Consider the following 16,602-nt stretch of genomic DNA (forward strand, 5'->3'; position numbering starts at 1 on the left):
TCAGAAGCAGCCCCCGGGCCGGGAGGCAAAGGGCTCCATGTGCGCACGCAGAGCCCTCTGCCCCCCTCCCCACCCAGGGGCCGCAGCACTTCCTGGAGTGGCGTGGGGACAGGGCAGGCATGCAGGGAGCCTGCCCTGGCCCTGGTGTGCGCCACTGCCACCCCGGAGCCACTTTAGGTAAGCGGCACCGGGCTGGAGCTCAAACCCCTCCTGCCCCTCGCCCCCCAACTTCCTGCCCTAAGCCCTCTGCCTGTACCTCGCACCCCTCCTGCACCCAACTCCCTGCCCTGAGCCCCTTTCTGCACTCCTGTGCTTTCCAACCACCTGCTCTGAGCTCCCTGCTGCACCCTGCACCCCGTGCACCCCAACTCCCTGCCCTGAGCCCCATCCTGCACTCCGTACCCCTCCTGTACCCCAACCCCCTTCCCTGAGCCCCCTCTTACACTCTGCACCCCTTCTCTGCCCCAATCCCTTGTCCTGAGCCCCTTCCTCCACATCCCGCACTCCACCCCCCCTGCCCCGGCCCTGCATACAATTTCCTCACCCAGATGTGGCCCTCGCCCCAAAAAGTTTGCCCACCCCTGCGCTAGATGCACTGCACTTAGACGTTTATAGTGAAAATAAACAAAAAAATATTTAACAAAAAGATTCAAATGAGAGCAAGCAGAAGTATTGGAAAGCTGTGATTACATATAAAATAAATTCATAACATGCATTCTAGGACCTAGACACTTTAATGTCTTACAGAGCACAGCTCACCCCAAAGTCCTTCCAGCATTTTTCAGCGAGGCCTGGCTGTGATCTTTTATTCATGAGAGCAAGCACTTTGCCAGCTTGGCCCCTAGGTAAAAGATAACCCTGTGTTCCTTTGCCTCCCTAGATAAAAAGTCCCTTCTTTTGTCTTCATTTGTAAACAAGACTTCACCCTACTATTTTCCCCCCTGTATATTCCTTTCATGTGGATTCCACAATGTCTTGTTGATTTTGCACTCTCTTGATTAGTCTGTGGCTCAGTATGAAAATAGACCAACATTGCAAAGCAAACAATACACAATTACCAGACAGGTTTCAGAGTAGCAGCCGTGTTAGTCTGTATCCACAAAAAGAACAGGAGTACTTGTGGCACCTCAGAGACTAACAAATTTATTTCAGCATAAGCTTTCGTGGGCTATAGCTCACTTCTTCGGTCTAACCGCTCAGTGACAGACTTGAAGGTGGTAATTTTGCAACAAAAAAACTTCAAAAACAGACTCCAAAGAGAGACTGCTGAACTCGAATTAATATGCAAATTAGATACAATTAACTTAGGTTTAAGCAGAGACTGGGAATGGTTGGGTCATTACACTAATTGAATCTATTTCCCTATGTTAAGTTCTCCTCACACCTTCTATGGGTCATCTCAATTATCACTTCAAAGGGTTTTTTTTTCTCCTGCTGATGATAGCTCATCTCAATTGATTGGACGCTTCCAGTTGGTATGCATACTTCCACCTTTTCATGTTCTCTGTATGTATAAATATCTCCTGTCTGTGTGTTCCATTGTATGCATACGAAGAAGTGAGCTGTAGCCCAGGAAAGCTAAATTACCAGACAGGGAGATAAATATCTATTGCCTCCTCCCTGAAAGCGACCTACCCAAGGTGTGTCATCGCCTGTTTACCTGCCTTAACTCCAAGTCCTTGAAAACATTATTTCCAGTATAGATACATAACTCCTTAAATATTATCTGTACTTACATTTTTAAATGGTTATGATGACCAGTGGGCTACTGGATCTCAGAAGAGACCTCACATGCCACCCTTTGGTGAACTTAAATGCATATATCTGACTGAGGGAATCTCTGCATAATCCGATGCATTTCCTGTGCCCTCTGCCAGTTGGCATGAAGAGGTCCCTGCGTCAGAGGTGCCTGCTGTTGAAAATCCCAAGATTTTTAGACGCTGTACTAAGGGCCTGACAAATTCCTCAAAAGCCTAAATCTCAAGTCAAAAGTCTGAAGTTAGGCAGGTCCAATGTGATGCTGCCATTTTGTGACTGGCTCACAGAAAGGATAAGAGACCTACTGCTGCTTACTGCTACGGGGGAATCTTTCAAAGGACGGAGATCTACATTTGTGTAGCGGGTGGAATGGTGTTCTTATCCCAGCTCTTCACATATGTATATGATTTAATCTAGTAACTGTATTTGTTTATTGCAGCACATGGATTCATATAGTGTCTTGCCATATAGGGTAGAGATGTGTAACCCATTTGGAGAAGAGGGAGGAGTTCTTTGTTCCATTGGCCAGGGTATATATTCAGGCAGGGCCGCCCAGAGGGGGGGGCAAAGGGGGCAATTTGCCCCGGGCTGCGCAGGGGCCCCCAAGAGAACAGCGGAGGCTCCCACCTCCGCCCCTCTCCTGGAGCCTCAGCGCATCAAGCGCTGAGTCTCCGCCGGGGCCCCTGAGCCCCGCCCTGCTCAGAGCCGCGTGGGGAGGGGGCGGGGCTGGGAGCTCCAGGCTGAGCTCAGCTCCCTCCGCTCGGCGGGGAGCTCCCAGCCCCGCCCCCTCACCACGCGGCTCTGAGCGGGACGGAGCTCAGGCCCCGCCGGCCACACGCTGCGGCTGTTCCGGCGAGGCGCTGAGACTCCGGGTGAGGAGGGAGCCGGGGGTAAGAGGCTGGGGCCGGGGCGGGGGGGAAGCGGGACCCGCCGCCGAAGCGCAGCCCGGTCTTCGGTGGCGGGGGGCCCTTCCGTTCCGGGACCCGCCGCCGAAGTGCCCCGAAGACCCGCGGCGGGGACCCCCCCCGCCGAATTACCGCCGAAGACCGGGCTGCACTTCAGCGGCGGGTCCCGCTTCAGCGGTAATTCGGCGGCGGGGGGCTCCCGCCGCGGGTCTTCGGGGCACTTCGGCGGCGGGTCCCGGAATGGAAGGGCCCCCCGCCGCCGAAGACCCCGGGCGCCCGGAATCCTCTGGACGGCCCTGTATTCAGGGCTATATACACCAGAAAGTGTAGTGTGGAATGCTCACAGATGTCAGTAGGAGATTTCCACAGAGATCAAGGAGTAATTAAAGCTACTTATTAATTATTTGTTCAACACCTAATAGTTGCTTTCATCACTCAGGGAAAAAATAAGCTCCCTTTTAGGCCCACAGTTGTTTCTGTCGTTTGTTTCTCTTCCTCCCCCATCCTCTTCTCTATGTTTCTCTTCCTCTTGCCTATCTGTGACGTTATGAGTGTAACGTTATGAGTGTATCTCACTGAAAGATGACAGGGCCAAAAAAAGTTGATTAACTCACAGACTGACCTGACCCATGGCCAAACTTTAGAAACTGATTAGGAAGATATGTAAATGAATAGAGCTTTGAAATGCAAGTCTGCATTGTTAGAGGTAGAAGGGTAGTTGTTTGCTCAGATCTTGTAATGTAAGCAAACAAGTCTTGTCTATTGCTATAGCTTTGATTCAAAGATAAAAAAGGAATATTAACATTTAGGAAGATATTTGAGTGAAATATTATTATTGTCTATATATCTCTTTGAAGGTTGTGGTAACCTGTATCTGAACTGTTTAATGGATAAATTACCCTGTGCTAATTGCCAGGATGTTTGGGAGAAGGAGAGTTAAGCCTATTGTTTTCTCAGGCCAAAAGGGTGCTGGAAATGTATAAGAACCCTGGGACATGATCCTGCTTCATCTCAGATCTGCTTTGGGTTTCAAGAGGGGGAAACCTTAAGCCATAAGGATTGAGATCCCCAGTCACTGACTGGAGTCACCCTGAATATGGACATTGGGCTATAACCTATGGACTATTTCTAAAAGGACTTTTGGCAACTACAAGCTCATCTCTACTATGTATCTGAATCTCAAGAATTGAATTCAAGTCAAGAATTAGAAAGAGAAGCTGCTGAGAGAGAGAAAGAAGCTGATAAAAGAAAGAAGGAAGCTGCTGAGAGGGAGAAATAAGCTGATGAAAGAAGGAGACCGATGAAAAAGAAGAAAAAGCTTGTAAGGGGCACATGGAGCTGCTGGCTGCTGAGGAGAAGGTTCGCCAGATGTGACAAGAAACTGCCAAACTTCAGCTCCAAGTCAAAAAAGCAAGGGAAGAACATCAGAAATTGTATCCTCTTGAAAGTCCAGTTTGTAACAATGTTGGTATGTTGTATAACTAACTGCCTTGGTCAGGGGAGAGGACACAGACCAAGAAGACTTAAATGGATCCTAAATCCATGCTGCTGAAAGTTGCCCATCTTTAAAAGCACTTATCAAAGGAGTCAGAAACTATGATGTGTGTGGCATAAATAACTGGCCAGATAGATGTACCTAAAAAGTCTGTAAATAGTGTGAATCAGCCACGTTTATGTTAATTAATCTTGTATATGATGAGATTCCCACAAACAAAAACTTCATTAAAAACAGATATGGGTGAGTAGGAGACACATAACCACACAAACCATTCAAAACAAAGAACTCCATCCTCATATCTCTCTTAAGAGTATTAGAAACCACCTACTTTGCTAGCACACATATGACATGTCCATTCACTGTGACTAAGGTCAAAGTTCAGGATTTGTGCTGTGGTGCATGTTAGTGAAGTGTATTGTATGTGAGTGGTGTGTTTGTTATTTTAACTTTTTAGAGGTAAAAGGGAGTTATTTGGGGAGGTGTGGCCTCTGTTGGTGGGAGTAGCTAATGGGATGTGTGGGTGATGAGACATCAAGGGTGTCATTTACTGTGGGATAAAGAGGGGCAGTTATGTTTGATTTTCATAGATTCACTTTTTGCTCCTCCCCGCTCTAAACTTTGCAGGATATAATATAATCACATAGAGTGTTCTATACCCTGTGTGAACAACTTCTCTCCTCCCCTCCTAAATTTTTCTCAAATGATGCCCTGGAGAGGCATGTTAAGGTTTCCTGAACTTGTAATTTCCTTATTTTGGAAGGCTTGTGTGGTTGGATTTTACCCTTGTCTGCTTCTTAAATAAGTTCTGGTTTGTGGGAACTTCCTGATTTTGTTTAGCTTTTATTTGTATAGAATCCTGTAAGGGTTACAGGGGCGGCTCTAGGGATTTTGCCACCCCAAGCACAGCAGGCAGGCTGCCTCCAGCGGTTTGCCTGCGCAGGGTCCACTGGTCCCGCGGCTTCGTGACTGGCTCACAGAAAGGATAAGAGACCAGCGGACCCTCCATAGGCAAGCCGCCGGAGGCAGCCTGCCTGCTGCCCTCATGGCGACCGGCAGAGCACCCCCCGCGGCTTGCCGCCCCAAACACGCGCTTGGCGTACTGGGGCCTGGAGCCGCCCCTGAAGGGTTAGTAACTTGGGGGAAAGGAGAGATGTTGGAGGGCAGAGGAGAGACTAGTACTGGGATGGAAGTAGGGGGAGTAAGTGTGGAGAAGGCAGGATTGTGGCAGGGAATCCTCTGCTGTTCTTCAAGGAACTGGGGGAAGAGCAGCTAGGGTTTGTAGCAGAGAGGAGCTACAAGCTCCACAGCTGAGCACTTTCCACTCTCATATGTCTACATTACAATACAACACCCCCCAGGTGGCCTGTGTCAGCTGACTTGGGCTTGTGGGCTCTGCTGGGTGTGGGGCTATACAGTTGAAGTGTAGACATTTGGGCTTGGACTGGAGCCTCCCTGCTCGTGGAACAGGAACATGGCATAGTGTGCCAAATAGACTATGCAATTCCAAGGCACCACTAAGAGTATTATAATTTTTTTTTAAAAGGCATATGGTGTGAGTTACAAAGAGGTTTAAATGGTGAATCCAGATGCAGCCTCAACTGTGGTGACATTACCATGCTTCCATGCTACTGCTGCTAGCAAATGCTTCTACTGAAGTAATCTTCCTCTATGGCAGTGGTTCCCAAACTTGTTCCACCGCTTGTGCAGGAAAGCCCCTGGCGGGCCGGGCTGGTTTGTTTACCTGCCGCATCTGCAGGTTCGGCCCATCGCGCCTCCCACTGGCTGCGGTTTGCTGCTCCAGGCCAATGGGAGCTGCTGGAAGTGGCGTGGGCTGAAGGACGTACTGGCTGCCGCTTCCAGCAGCTCCCATTGGCCTGGAGCAGCGAACCGCGGCCAGTGGGAGCCGTGATGGGCCAAACCTGAGGACGCAGCAGGTAAACAAACTGGCCTGGCCCACCAGGGGCTTTCCTTGCACAAGCAGCAGAACAAGTTTGGGAACCACTGCTCTATGGGCCATTCTAGCTTTGTGCTACTAAACCACAAGGCACTCTGGGGAGGTGCTGTAACTTATGTCAGGAGCCAGCCTAGACTCACTGGACTACAAAGGTGGCATAAAGCCACCGCCACCACTGTTCCTCCCCCAGGGGTGCAAGTTTTGTGCTGTCTCTCTTAGGGTATGTCTACACAGCAAAAAAAGACCCGTAGTGGCAAGTCTCAGACCCTGGGTCTACATAGTTGGGCTCCTGGGGATCACACTACAGTAATTTAAAAAAACCATGTAGACATTCCCTCTTGGGCTGGAGCTCGGGCTCTGAAGCCCAGGGTCGGGAGTGGGTTTCAGAGCTGAGCTGGAATATCTTCCTGGCTATTTTTAGTGCTGGAGCACAACCCCTGCAAGCCTGAGTCTCTAGACTTGCTGCTGCAGGGTTTGGGGCTGGGACGTGTATATTTTTTGCAGTGTAGGTGAACTCTTAGGCCTTGTCTACATTACAAAGTTTTGTTGGCGAAAGCTGCCTTTTGCAGACAAAACAGGAGCTGTAAACACTACAAAACTAATTTTGGTGGAAAAACTCTGCTTTTTGCCGACAAAATAAAACCACCTCGACGAGAGGCATAAAGCTTTTTGTGGCAAAGTTAAAGCAACAAAGCATCAGTGTAGACACTGCTGTCTGTCTTGTCAACAAAACTGGCTTCCACCAGTATCCCACAGTGCCTGCAGTGACCGCTCTGCTCACTGTTTTGATCTCTGCTGCCCTGCATGCATGTGCCCCTCCCTTTCAAAGCTCCCGGAAGTATCTGACAGCTGAGCCTGCTGCTCCCTTTGGGGAACAAAGAGCAAATCATTAGTGTGGAATGCTCCTGTGCTGAGGGGCAGACTACTGTGCTGCTTTGACATTCCTCAGTGCTGAAGAAGCTGAGGAAGCTGTGGGAGAACTTTGAGGAAATCACAGAACCATAGGCAGGCAGGCAGAGCAGGCTGAGTCAGGGTCTGACATGGGGGAGGGGTGTCCCTCTCCCCGTCTCAGGATAAGTCCATCAGCCTGCTGTCTCCCCAGCCCAAGACACACCCCTCTCCCTCTCCCCCCTTCAGTCGAAAAGCCACAACATGACAATCTATTAGGATGCCCCTGGAGCAATGGGATTGAGAAACCTGCATCATGTGATGCTGTACCTGCCCCATGAGGCATTGCAAACCCTTCCCAAAGCACCCTGGCCAGTTGCACAGTGGGATAGCTATCACAGTGCACTGCTCTCTGTGTCAATGCAAGAGTTGTTACTAGATGTGGCTGTACTTTGCCCACACAAAGAGCTAGCATGGACATGCAACAGCTATTTTAATTAAAGCGGCATAATTTTGGCCAACAAAACTTTGTAGTGTAGACAAGACCTTAGAGGTTCAGCACAAAATCTCACTTCTAATCTGACTAGTCTCCAAAGTTTTATCTTGATTGTCTTTCCTTGTTTGGATTGTAAACGCTTTAGGGCAGGGAACATATTTTTATCTATGCTTGTAATAAGGTCTTGTGTAGCGTTACAGCCCACAATTGACATTTTAAAAATGAGTAACAGTAGTTATTAATACTTTGCATTTCTATGGAAATTTAAAAAAATATTGCAAGCAGAAATCACTGATGAGCTGGAGGCAGCTTGTCTGATCCTCTTGCTAACAGAGCTGGCCTCTGGATCTTGTACAGAAGAATCTAGGCATTTATCTTAAAGTTTCTAGCCCTTTGCCTCGGGGAAATCTTGAAAATAAAAATTGATTGCTAAGATTAAAACATACGTAGCTGGGCTCCACTTCTGAAACAGGCAGATGGGGTGATGTAGAGACCCACCCCCATCAATAAGTCTTACATAAAATGAGTCAGTGAAATGTAGGGTATATTCCAAAGAATCATCTTGCTAAGCATAGTGGTGTGATAGGTGTGGATAGAAATTGGGTATAATTTATGGGCGGAGGTGGGAAAACAGTTAGGGCAAAATGGAGATAAAATGATAAGACTGCTCTACTTTCAGCCCTCAGAGAGGGCATCCACTATTGTTGTGACTGCAGCAGCTGTTGCAACCCCCACCCCCATTATTTGTAGGTGCGCACAGGGGGTTCCCCACAAGGCAACCTATTCCCCTGCCAGCCACTCCAGAAGTACAAAGGGGGCAGAGAGGAAGTAAAGCTTTGCTGTTGCTGAGTAGAGTTTTGTAACCTCTATGGCTTGCCTGTTCCCACTGGTGACAGCCTGCCCAGCGGTAGGTCTGATCAGCTGGTACTGGCCCTGCGGGGGAGCCTACAGCCTTTTTTATGGCCAGTAAAAAGTGATGGGGCCCTGACCGCCCCTGTTCCGGTGCCCCTGAATGTATAAGAGCCTCAGTGAGGTACTGGGGAGGGTGACAGATATGGCAATTTCCTGCAATATCATTGAAAAACCTTACTGAATTCAGTTTATATATCTTTTGAGTCCATTGTAGTAAATGAAAAGGTTCTGTATTATTGTGGGCCTGGAAGATTACGGGACTATACTGAACAATGTGGAGACATGAATAGTCTTTTGGGACAATGTGTGTGAAGTGGATCTCCTGGGGAATATTTTGTGGAGGGGAATGCAAATTCCCCACCCCAGGTATGCAAAACCCAGCCTTCTGAGACGTGGGCCTTTGTCTGCGGATTGTTCCTGGAATCTGAGGATCAGAGTCCCGCACTGTACACAGTAAAGACTGAATTATTCATGGTTGTGAAGTTCTAAGGCTGTAATGAACTTATAACCACAGCAAAACCCCTTTGTGGGGTTTGAAGGACTGACTTCTTTCAGGGGCATTGCTGTGATCTCATTAACATGGTGTAGGTTCTTTTATTGTTTTTAATATATTTTCTCTGTAATTCTTTCACCTTAAGAATCATAGAATATCAGGGTTGGAAGGGACCTCAGGAGGTCATCTAATCCAACCCCCTGCTCAAAGCAGGACTAATCCCCAGACAGATTTTTACCCCAGTTCCCTAAATGGCCCCCTCAAGGATTGAACTCACAACCCTAGGTTTAACAGGCCAATGCTCAAACCACTGAGCTATCCCAACATGCTTGCTTATAAAAGGCTGTGTGGTAACTTATAACTGCTGGCAATTACAGCTGTTCATGAGCTTCTTAAAAATGCAAAGCACAGTCAGTGGCCTATTTAGGCAGTCTGGCTTGCAGGGGATATTGCAGTATAGTCAGGGAACTGTGCAGCTTGGAAAAACCCTGGTCGGGAGTGAGAGAGATGTGGGTCTCTTTGCCCAAGAGAAGTGATGGACAAGGAGCCAGAAACCTAGACTGCATGCCCTGAAGTGACCAGAGAGGGGGAATAAAGGTGCATCTAGCTCCTTGATTGTGAATGAGATATGGGTCGTTAGACCAACCTGGAAACCTGTTTGAATGGCAGACTACACCCATTTAGTATAGGGGCTGTCCATAAATTATGTAACACTTAAGGGAGTGGGTGGGTCCTTAATTGTGCTTGTTTGTTTCAGTGTTACAAAGTGTTACAAGCAGTGTTTCAGTGTTACAAAATGTGTTACCTAATTTACGGACAGCCCTATACACAGTGTAGAGTTTTTGTGACTTCTTTTTGTTTTCACTCAAATTAAAAAGGATGGAGGAATGCTTTATTAGTGAAAGTCTAACCTCAGCCCATAGATGGTATGGTTCTCACTAGTGTCTTTCATTAAGTCTCTGGGCTAACTCTATTGAAATCAATTAAATTGTATTGCCGTGTGATTAGCTCTTAAAGTCTTATCTAGATCTGCTGTTAGCTGATTTGCAAGCACTGGTGTGGCTTTGTGTGTATTGTGTCCTGGCTGTGTTCTCATTTACTTTCTTGCAAAATAAACAAGTATTACTATGCAAGAGATCAGTGAAAATGAGACACTTATTCCATTGATTATTTAGATTTTGCTAGTAAGACACAAACTCACTAGTCACCTATTTTGATAAGATTCTAGTTCAGGGGTAGGCAACCTATGGCACGTGTGCTGAAGGCGGCACACACACTCATTTTCAGTGGCACTCACTGCCCAGGTCCTGGCCACCGGTCCAGGGGGCTCTGCATTTTAATTTAATTTTAAATGAAGCTTCTTAAACATTTTTAAAACCTTATTTACTTTACATACAACAATAGTTAAGTTATATATGATAGACTTATAGAAAGAGACCTTCTAAAAACGTTAAAATATATTACTGGCACACAAAACCTTAAATTAGAGTGAATAAATGAAGACTCGGCACACAACTTCTGAAAGGTTGCCGACCCCTGTTCTAGTTAATAAAGAGAACGTAACTGTTGCAGCTTATGAGATAGGGACAGAATTTTCTATCCATGAAAGTATCCCATGCTTTGTAAGTTATACAATGAAGGAAATAAAATGGAATTTTCCTTGGTAAAATGACATAGCAGCTAAACTCACAAAGGCAAAAAATAAAAAGGTTAGAGCCCCAGACACGATGGACACCACAAGGAAGAAGGAGGAGAGGTAGACCATTGGGGACGTGGCAAAGGACCATTGAAGAGGAAATGAAAGGTATGGGAATGAAGTGGGATGAATTCTGCTGTCTCGCTCAAGAACAAAATGAATGGAGGAGAGAGCCCCAGACAATTGAATGGCTTGTAGTTCGCTCCTACCCACTTTTTAGTATCCACTGCAGTTATTTACATTTTATATTGTATGAAATCACCAGGCCTTTGGGAAAAGTTTTGTCCTTTTATCAGTGCTAGAGGACTTGGGGCATGTATATCATGCTGCTAAGTGTCTCAAATGGAGTTCTAATCCTTTGGGAGAGGATTGTGCAGACAGGGACAGAAGGTGTGGTCTGATGTGATGCAATTTCAGTGAATATTCTAAAGTTATTGAACAAAGATTCATGGACTCTGTGGTATTTTTCTTAAATCTCTGCTTTGCATGTGCATTTGCTTCCTCAACAGATTTTAATGCCAGAAGGGACCAGTGTGGTCATCTAGTCTGACCCCCTGCATAATACAGCCCATAGTATTTCATCCAGTATTTCATTGTACTGTGCATTCACTTATTACAGTGTTGCCAGATCTCACTATTTTATCATGAATCTCACAATATTTGTTGTCTGTCCTAAAGCCCAAACCTTAGAAGTCATATGATTCCATGAAAATCTCTGCTTTTTTTTTTTTAACAAAAGTTCCAGCCCTCATGGTTGTGGAGGAAAGATTGAAGGCAAACCCTACAGGTTCCAAAGCAAATAAGGAGAAGCTAATGTTTACTGTCTGAAAAAACTTTGTGACTTTTTAGCCAGTCTCATGACTTTCTGAGGCCTGACTCCTATATTTTTGAACATTTGAGGTTGGCAATACTGCTTGCACTAATATTTCCAGTTTCAATTACATTAGTTGCTTGATCTGCTCATAGTAAACATTGCCTCGTTATGTGTGCCTGCATTTACATGTGAAATATTAACTAAGTACATCTTTAAAAGGCAGCCTTAGAAATTGTATCTGTTAGCATTATTTAAATGTATCCCTTTCAATGTAATGAGTGAATGAGACGCCCCCATCACACGTCATTTATCAGTATCACGTGACATACCATTAACAATATCGCAGAAATGTTTCATGTAGCTTAACCCCCCATCTCTCCCCATTGCCCCTTGAAATGAATGGACTTCAGCAACAGTTTTGACAACACTCTTGTCTACAAGTTATAAAACATCTGGAAAATTAGACTAAATGGATAAAACAGTTCTATGTAATAATATGGATCTGGCATCTATACAACCGCTGTATAAAGCATGGGTTTTTTTATGGACCAGATGTGGTATTTATGTGTTATGAAGAACAGAGGCATGTTCAGTCATGCTTTTTATTGCATTTAAATGCAAGGTATATTTTAATAACTCTCAAAGGGAATTGTATCCCATTGATTAGAAACTGTCAGTATGTCAGGTATAACCCTGAAAAAGTGAGTGAATCTGTCTGAAAACTGCAGATATAATTTAGGCTGACATTAAACTATGCACTTATTGTGAGATGGCTTTAAAAAAAACAGAACTCTACTAATAAATTTCCATTTACTATTCCAATGAATGGGATCCATGAATCCTTTGATCTTCAGTTGTTTATGTCCTTACTAGACCTGTGTTCTGTTAAATTTACAGCTCTATGAAATAATTATTCCTTTATGTTTATTCTCCACCCTTTCACATTTTCTCATTAAGATTATAACTTTGCATGTAAGCCACCTGCACAATCTCTGTTTTTACAGTCCTGCATGGGGTTTCAGTGGAATGAATTGAACATGTGTGATAGAAGAGCTACTCCATCCACCTTACTTTTATGACTGGTCTTTCCCGCGCTGACTTTAGAAGTAGATAGCATTGATACTTTTATTTTCTAGTCCTCTTTGACTCTCCTCACCGTCTAAGATCTCTGCTATTGTCAGCCTTACTCATAATTACTTTGATAAGGACAATACCCAACTCTACAACTCCTTGACTCTGACCTGTCTCCCAGCTACACAACATATCCCTACTACTATCTTCCTTCTTTGCTGAAGTCTCTTTTGTTCTACGTTCTTTATTCCATTTTCATTATCCTTAATTGAGCTCTCAATTTCTAATTAGAGCTAAGTGAATAATTGACTTTTGGTTTCAGTAGCCAAACCAAAAAAAAAAAAAAGTAAAAATTTATTTAGTTTTGATCTAAAACTGAATGTTTTCCTTTTTTCTTGCCAAAATGAAACAGCAACAAAAATTCATGTGGGTTGAATGAAACTTTTCAAATGTCAATTTGAAATGTCACTTTGAAATGTAATCTCAATTTGAAATGTTAATCAAAACAAAATGTTGAAATCAGTGCCGGGTTTACAATGGCGCCATGGAGCCGGGCCCATGCTCAGAAGGGGCCCCAGCCTATTCCGCTTGCACTGCACCCCGAGAGCCCACCAGCCCACTGGCTGCCCCCAGCCCACCACTTTCTTCTCTTGGCCAGCTCACTGGCAGACCAAGGGCTCCTCTCCACCCTCTGGCCTCACCCGCCAGCTCCTCTGCCCCTTGGCCGGACCCAATGCACCTCTCCCTCTGGGCAGTGTCTGCTTCCCACCACCTGAGGGGCCCCACCTGTCTCCCCAGAGCTGAGGCGTCTGGCACTGGTGCAGAAGCCTGGCCAATCTTAGCCAGTTGGGGGGATGGACAGTGTGGGGGGCTTGGCTGGGTCCCTCCAGGCAAGTGGGTCCTGAGGGAGCCAGGCCGGAGCAGGTCCTGGCCTGGCTGATCTTTCCACTCCCAAGGGGCTGGAGCAATTCCCCACCCTGGGGCTAGTCCTGGCTGTGCTGCTGGCTCAGCCTGGCAGACACTGTCACCTCCCAGCAGGGCTGGGGAGTGCAGCCAGGAGGCAGGGCATGGGGGAGTGGGTCTTTGGGGGATGTGGGTGGGTGCTGGGATGTGAGGGGTGGGGCAGATATGTGTTTTGGGGCTCTAGGGAGTGGGGGTTCTGTGTGGGGTGCTGGGCAGTTATGGTGGGGCTGTGGGCAGGGGGGTGCTGGGCAGGAGTGGTGTGCAGGGTGCTGTGAATTTGTGGAGGGGGTCTGGTTGGGGGCTCTGGGCATAGTGGGTCTGGGGGGCTCTGGCCATAGGGAGTTGGGATGGGTTTGTGCTGGGGGAAGCTGTGTGGTGTGGCATGGGCCCATCCCTGAGGGGAAGGGGCATGCTGGCAGCACAGGGCCGGGCAGGCTACTATGTGTCTGGCAACTGCCGGTTTGTAACTAGTGCCCTCATACTGGGCTGGGTAGAGCGGGGTTGCTCCTGCCATGCCATGCCCCATTGCCCCTGGCTGGCCCATCGCGCTGAGGACTGACCTCCCTGTGCCATGCTCCCATGCCTCCATAGGGGCCCACAAATATGTTTGGCACTGGGCCCACAAAAGGTTAATCCGGCCCTGGTCGAAATGGTTGATTTCGACATTTTCAAAATGAACGATTTTGACATTTCTGATTCTCTCTCTCTCTCTCTCTCTCTCAGTCTCTTTTAGCCCATATCTGTGAAGAGTTTAATTGCATGCCAAAATGCATTTTTTAGCAAATTTACTATTTGCTGAAAACTCTTTGCCCCGCTCTGTTTTTGATCTCTTTTGAACCCTTTTTTATTACATTTTTAATTGGCCAAAACCAATACAGCCTCAAGAACAAATACCAAATACATGATATGAGTAGTTCAAAATGACTTTTATAGACCACTCTAAGGGAAATGCATGAAGTGAGAGCAGGCTGAACTTGTGTAAGTGACAAGTGTACAAAAAATTATTCCAGTACTCATAGCACATCTCTCCTTACGCTATTAACTTTTATTGTGGAAAACAGACCTGGGAAATGTTGGCTTGGCTGCTGTGGAATCATCTTCTTTAAACTTCGTAAATGGAACCCAAGTGACATTATAATTTACATATGTGTCTTTCATGGGGTGAACGCCAGAAATCTTGGGGCCATCCTTGAGCCTGAACTTGCTTTTTCCTTCTACATTTTTCTTGTGTGTAATTCTGTCTATTACAATCTCCACAGCTGCATCCGACGAAGTGGGTATTCACCCACGAAAGCTCATGCTCCAAAACGTCTGTTAGTCTATAAGGTGCCACAAGACTCTTTGCTGCTTTTAAAGATCCAGACTAACACGGCTACCCCTCTGATACTAATCTCCTCAGCATGGCCAGACTTCTTTCTAGCTTTAGCTCTGACTCTGCTGAAATCCTTATTCATAATTTAAGGCAAACTACCAGTGATGACAATGGAGTTTGAGCAAAAATGAGTGAGTTGCTCAGCATTTGGCCTGTTGTTTGCCGTTTAATATACAAGGCATCCAGGAATACAACACAGAAACTGAGAGTTACAACTATGAGTTGGATGACAAAGAGCCTTAGAAAATAGGATTAACATAACATTGAATCATGATCCAAAGTTGCCCTAGGACATACTGCCCAGGGTGAGTAGATGATACATGTTTGTAAATAGAGTTGTACTTGCTGAAAAAAATTCCAATATTTATTGTGAAATGTCTTGGGGGAAAGAGGGATATCACTTTTAAATGATAAGGAAACCCTAGAAAATGTCAGTCTTCAAAGAAGGTAAAATATATTTAAAGTGGATTCTGGATTATAGGAGCTCTGGAATGATTTTGATTGTGTCTGAATGGTAATACTGTTTTCTTTGTAATAAACACCATTAACAGATGTTCCTTCCTGTCTTGGAAGCTTATAAACAATCTCTTTTGTTCTCTGAGTTCTAAAGATTGTGTACTGTACGTGCAGCAAAGGAAATCATGTGATGTATTACTTAATACCTCACATATCTTTTGATCAGTGCAGCTACTGCTGTTACCTGGGATGTTCTGTGTAAAGGTAGTCTGTATTATATTTCCTGGAACTAGTAGAAGGTGTCAAAAAGTGATTCTATTGGTCAACATAGTGAAAATACCAATTCAGAAACAAAAACACGTCGCTACGTTGTCAGAACTTTCCCTCTTTGTTTTTCACTTCTGCTGGTGACTTTGAATGCACATGGCCACTGAACCCTTGACTCCAGGGAGAGATATTACTCCAGTAGGGGCAAGAGGCCTAACACCAGGGGCAGAAACTGGAAATGAGAGAATCCTTGGGAAGAGGCTAGGTAGAGGCGAGTGCTGGACTCAGGTGTGGGATAGATGGACTAAGAATGATGTAACTACCCAGCTGAGATGTTGGGGTGTTGGTTGTGTTTTGCTTTGGCTTTTCTGTTAATAAATGAGACCCACAGGTCTGTTTGGAGTTGTTGAGACCCTGGGTGAGGAGGGAAATGAAATAAGGGCTCATCTGCAACACAACACCTGCCTGCAAAGGGGTGTGCTGGGGCAGCCTGGAACGATGACATTGTGCCAAGTGCTGCTCTGGCACAGCTGAAGCGGCTGCTTAATATGATGAGTGCTGGCTTGCCATATGCTGAATTTTTGAATAATCAACTTAAAAGAACACTTATCCCCACTATTAATCCTGTACACTGAGGGACTCAAGTGAAAATTCATGAATTGTTACAGAACTGAAGATGATTTTCCTATAACAGATGCAGTTTGGGTTAAAAAAAACCAAAACAAAAAACAAAACAAATTGCAGTGTGTTTTCTCACCTCTTAAAATCATTTGCATGTAATAACAGCATGGAGCCTAAGTAGCTCGATTAGCATGCAGCCTACCAAAAGCTGATTGTTGGTTGGTGTCACCATTCAACAGCAAATGTGAAACATTTGGCTTCTGAAAGAGAGGAAAACCTTTATTAAAAGAAACTCTCACATGGGGGCTCAGTGCTCTTGTGGGTAGTGGTCTAGCCTGTCAGCTCGGGAGACTTGGGCTTGAATTTCCTCTCTGGTTAAAAAGGGATTGGGTGGTCTGCTCATAAAGGCTGAGCCTGCTCCCATTGAAGACAGTGGAT

The sequence above is a fragment of the Mauremys mutica genome, chromosome 6 (genome assembly GCF_020497125.1).
Source record: "Mauremys mutica isolate MM-2020 ecotype Southern chromosome 6, ASM2049712v1, whole genome shotgun sequence".
In the NCBI taxonomy this organism is placed as follows: Eukaryota; Metazoa; Chordata; order Testudines; family Geoemydidae; genus Mauremys; species Mauremys mutica.